Source organism: Chrysochloris asiatica, unplaced genomic scaffold (assembly GCF_000296735.1).
Source record: "Chrysochloris asiatica unplaced genomic scaffold, ChrAsi1.0 scaffold00129, whole genome shotgun sequence".
Classification (NCBI taxonomy): Eukaryota; Metazoa; Chordata; class Mammalia; order Afrosoricida; family Chrysochloridae; genus Chrysochloris; species Chrysochloris asiatica.
In genome coordinates, this window is record NW_006408647.1 from 9,216,393 (window position 1) to 9,222,155 (window position 5,763).

Genomic DNA, 5,763 nt, shown 5'->3' on the forward strand with positions numbered 1-5,763 from the left:
TGTTGAACACTTGTGTCAGCAACTACATGCGAGGGAAAAAAGAGTATAATCACAAATTTACCACTTATCAACTCTATAACCTCTGTGTCCTTGGTTGTCCTATAATATGGGATTAATAGTACTCTCCATCCTACAGGATAGTATGTATTTGTATATTAAAATTTGTATTAGCTTTCTATTACAGATTGTTGAATTCATAAATAGTATTTTACTCACATATTAAAAAAAATACACACAAACACAAAACTGACATTTTATTTCCTACATAATGCTACCTTTCTTTCTATAGTGTATTGTTAGATAATCTGTGTTGCATAAAAATCTATGAGGGATGGTACTTATTTGATTGTCTTCTGAGTTTCTTTACCACTATCTCAATATTGTTAAGATTTTGGAAAACTCAAAACCCTGTTTTAGATTATAAATGTAGATTCCGTGCACTACTGCTCTTGTTTTAGCTTTTAATGTTAAAGTTCACTCCATAGTAAAGCTGTGCCACACAATGTTTTTTCCACTGAAGGTATTCAAGACCTGAATTTTGTACTAAAAATTTTAACAAGGACTCCTGATGCGGCACTGTTGAATCAGCACTGGACTGCAAACCAAAGGTTGGTGGTTCAAACCCACCAGCTGCTCCTCAGAAACCCTATACAGGCGCTATGAGTTGGAATTGACTCGACGACACTTGACTATAATAACAACAACTGTAACAAGGGAAGCACTGGTGGTGGTGTAGGATAAGCATTGGACTGCAAACCACAAGATCAGCAGTTCAAGCCCACCAGCTGCTCCGAAGGAAAAGGACAAGGCTTTCTACTCCCACTTGGAAAACCTATTTTTTGTTGTTGTTAGGTGCCATTGAGTCTATAACGACTCATAGTGACCTTATGCACAGCGGAACAAAACAGTGTCTGGGCCTGCGCCAACCTCAAAATAGTAATGCTTGAGCCCATTGCTGCTGCCACTGTGCCAATCCATCTCATTGGAAGTCTTCCTCTTTTTCACTGACTCTCCATTTTAACAAACATGATTTCCTATATACAGGGTCACTATTAGTCAGAACCAATTCAATGAGATTTAACAACAATAACATAACAAGAGACTTAGTAGTGCTAGAGGATAAGCACTGAACTGCTAGCTGAAAGGTCTGTAATTCAAACCTACCAGCTGCTCCAAGACAGAAAGATGAGACTTTCTGCTCCTCAAAAGATTTGCAACCTTGGAAACTTTATAAAGACAGAGTCTCTGTATGTCAGAACCGACTCAATGGCAGTGGGTTCAGATTTTTTACATGATAACAATGGAGCTCTGGTGATACAATGGATTAAGCAATGGTCTGCTAACCATAAGGTGGGCAGTTCAAACCCACTAGCCACTCTGTGAAAGAAAAATGAGGCTTCCTGCTTCTGAAAGATTTACAGTCTTGCAAGCCCTAAGTAGCAGCTTTCCTCTGTCCCATAGGCTTGCTATGAATTAGAATCAACTCAATGGCTGAGGGGTTAGTTTTGGGTTTGAAACTATAACAACCATGTAGCTAACACTCTTTGATGTTGTTAGGTGCTTCCAAGTCCTTTCTGAATCATAGTGACTCTATATACAACAGAATAAAATACTGCTCAGTGCTGCACCATCCTTGCAATTGTTGCATTGTGTGAGCCCATTGTTTACAATGTTCCTCTGCTAATCATAATGTTTTCATCTTTCAGCATTATATCCGACAATGTTCCACTGTTATTCATAAGGTTCTCAGTTGGTAACCATTCAGAAGAAATCTGCCTCTCTTTCTTCCTAATCTGTCTTAATCTGGAAGCTCTGTTGAAACCTGTCCCCCATGGGTGACCCTGATGGTACATAAAACACTGCATTGCTTCCAGCATTACAACAACATGCAAGCCACCACCATATTAAAAACTGAAGCATGAGTGGTGGACACTCTTTGATAGGGTATGACAAAATTGTCACATTGTTTCTGATATGTTTTACATAATTCAGTCTATGAGTACTGTGCACCACTAAACAAGTAACATACACACGCACACATGTTCCTAACCTCTCATAGGATGAAAAGATCATAAGGGAGTTAAAGAACTTTGTAACTTTTCTATAATGAATTGACTATCCCAATGTCTCAGATATTTTTATGTTAACTAATTCTAGTGAGGGAGTGCAGTAGCTCTATGGAATAAGCACTGCACTGCAAACCACAAGGTAGATGGTTCAAGTCCATCAGCTGGTCTATGAGAGAAAGATGAGGCTTTCTGCTCATGCAACAATTTAAAGCCTTGGAAACCCTATACAGGTGGCTCTGAGTCCAAACTGACTCAATGACACTTAAGTGTCAGCAACACTCTAGTGACAGTATCTGGAAACTTAGCTCCAAACCACAGATTGTTTTAGAAAACAAAAAATTTTACTTTCTTGGAAAAGAAAGATTAGGTATCGTAAGAAGATAGTACATTTGTTAGATAAATTATAGTTTTATGATGTAAACTATATTCTTCTCCACAGTCTCTTGGTAGTGTATATGGTTAAGCACTCAAACTGCTAACCAAAAAGTTGGCAGTTTGAATCCACCCTGACGTCCCTCTGGAGACAGTCCTGGTGATCTGTTCCCAAATGTTCACAACCTTGGAAACCTTATAGAGAGTAGTTTTATTCTGCAAAACATGAAGTCACCAAAGGTTAGGATAAACTCAATAGCTACTGGCTTAGTTTTCTTCTTCCACCACCCATCTGTCAGCCTGTTGTATGGTGTCCTTTGAAGACAATGTCAGTTGTGTTACTAGTATTTCATATATCAATAGGGTAAACCATGGTGACCATCAGCAGAGCTTCAAAATTAAGACTGAGTAGGAAGAAAGGCCTACTGATCTAATTCCAAAAATCAGCCATTGGAAATCTTACGAATCACCACAGAACATTGTCTGACTCTCTTGCTTTGGACAGACATTGGAGGAGAATATCATTGGGTAAAGTTGTTGTTGAAGCTGACATTAGGTGCCATCAAGTCACTACTGACTCATAGAGACCCTATGCACAACAGAACAAAAGGCCATCTGTCCTATGCCAACCTCACAATCGTTGCTACATTTGAGCCCATCATTGCTGCCACTGTGCTAATCCATCTCATTGGGGGGTCTTCCTCTTTTTCTCTGACCCTTTATTTGATCAAACATGATATCGTTCTCCTGACAATATGTCAAAAATATGAGAGACTAAATCTGGTCTTCCTGGCTTCCAGGGAGCATTCCGGCAACTCATACTGAAGGCTCTGATCTTTGATCTTCATCAGTAAATATTTTAAATCCTCTTTGCTTTCAGCAAGCAAAGTTGTATCATCTACATATCACAGGTTGTTAATGATGCTTCCTCCAATCCTGATGCCACATTATTTTTTTGCATATAGTCCAGTTTTCAGATTATTTACTAAGCCTGCAGATTGAATTAATATGGCAAAACAATATTACCCTGGCACCCACGTTTCCTAATTTTGAACCATTCAGTGTTCCCTTGTCCTGTTTGAACAACTGCCTCTTGTTCAATGTGAAGATTCATCATAATCACAACTAAGTGTTCTGGAACACTCATTCTCTGCAATGCTGACCATAGCTTGTCATGATCCATACAATCAAAAACCGTTGCAAACATGCAATCAAGATGTATTGATAATTACTGGCAATTGTAATGCAAAGGTTGGAAATGAAGAGGAAAGGTCAGTAGTTGGAAAATATGGCTTGGTGATAGAAATAAGGCTGGAGACGGCAGGATAGAATTTTGCAAGACCAATCAATGACTTCCTCATTGCAAATACTTTTTCAAAACAACGTAAAAGATGACTATACACTTGGATCTAACCAGATGGAATACACAGAAATCAAATTAACTACTTTTCCATTGTCTCTTCTGTGGAAGAGACACTGGAAAAGCTCCATATCATCTGCCAAAACAAGGACAGCGGCAGACTGTGGGACTGAGCAGGGTTTTGTACTGTTGTACATAGGGTGGCTTTGAGTCGGTACCATGTCAATGGCACCTAACAACATAGTACCAAATTGGGAGAAATACTAACAAGCTGCATGAGATTGGTAGTAACTTGATTATTTATTCACTCTGAATTTGTCCTAGAAAGAAGCATCAGATCTCACCTTTCAAAAATTGTTACAGAATGCTGGTAAGTAGTTTTAGTTTTGGACACAGATGACCCTGACTTGAATGTGTTTCGAAAGTTCTTGGAGCAATGAAGAATGTTCATGTCTGGACAGGAAATTTTATGGAAATAGGAGAAGTCTTCAGTCCAAATTGTGTTGATCTTGTATTTTAAAGACTTTACCAGTCTCAGTTCATGTAGGAACATTTTGAGATTATTTTTTTGTTGCTGTTGTTGTTGCTTAGTTAGCTTTGTTGTTGTTATTGTTTGTCTGTTTTCCCTCTTAAGTATTTCTGAGATTTTTATATTTTCTGATTTCAAACATAATATGTGTAGGGTCACTTTTAAACCTTCATTTTTGGGGTCCCATGGGATAGTAGTATCTCTTGGTGACAGAAAAAGGAGGTACATTCTTTTTCAAAATACTACATCTTTCCACTATTTGCTCTCCTTTAAAAATCACTACTGTAATGAGAGCCATTAATAATGTATGTTTCCTATATAAATTATATAGAGGCAATAGATTGCTGAGCACTGCATAACTAGGATATAGCATTCTTTTGCTAAATTATGTTATTTTGTAAGATTTTATCAAATTTTTGAAACTTTATTAACAGCAAGATTATTTTATAGCATTTTGTAATTTCCTATTTTTAATCCCATATTTGACAAGTTTTCAGATCAGGAATATGCTAACCTTTTAAAATGAATGAAGAACTATTCTTTCTTTCACAGTGCTCTGTAATTATTTAGATACTTTGATGATTTAGATACCTAAAATGTTTGAAAAACTTCCACGAAGAGAGCTAGACCTAGAAACTTTCTAGAGGCAATTCTCAGTTAACTTTTACCATTTCTATCCTAGTAAATTGACTCTTCTTGTGTCAATTGTGATAACTGTAAGTATTGTAAGTATATATGCATTTTATACAAGCACACACATATACATACAATCACCTCCATTTTGGGTATTAGATCCACTACCTTCTTTAGAGGTGGACTTAATATTGGTTTTGCCTTTATATATTTAATAGACTTGTATATTTATGTGTATGTGTGCAATTACCTTTTGTATATTTATACTTTGAAATGGAATTCTGTGAATATAAATTTACAACCGTGTGTTTCTATGATATAATGATTTGACTTGTAATAAATAAACTTTGACTACCAACCTTAAGTCTATTGGGTTAAAAATTAAGACTTGAAGTAATTCATTTTATCATTTACACTAATAGTATTGTTGTTGTTTTTAGGTGCCATCGAGTCAGTGCCGACTCATAGCAACCTTATGCACAGCAGAACGAAACACTGCCCGATCCAAGGCCAACCTTACTATTGTTGCCACACTTGAGCCCATTGATGCTGCCACTTTCCCAATCCATCTCGCTGGGGGTCTTCTTCTTTTTCTGTGACCCTCCACCTTACCAAACATGATATCCTTCTCCAGTGACTGGTCCCTCCTGACAATATGTACAAAATATGAGAGACTAAGTTTGGCTATCCTGGCCTCCAAGGAGCACTCTGGCTGCACTTCTTCCAACACAGATCTGTTGGTTCTATGGGCAAACCATGGCACTTTCAATATTCTCCTCCAACACCACAACTCAAAAGCA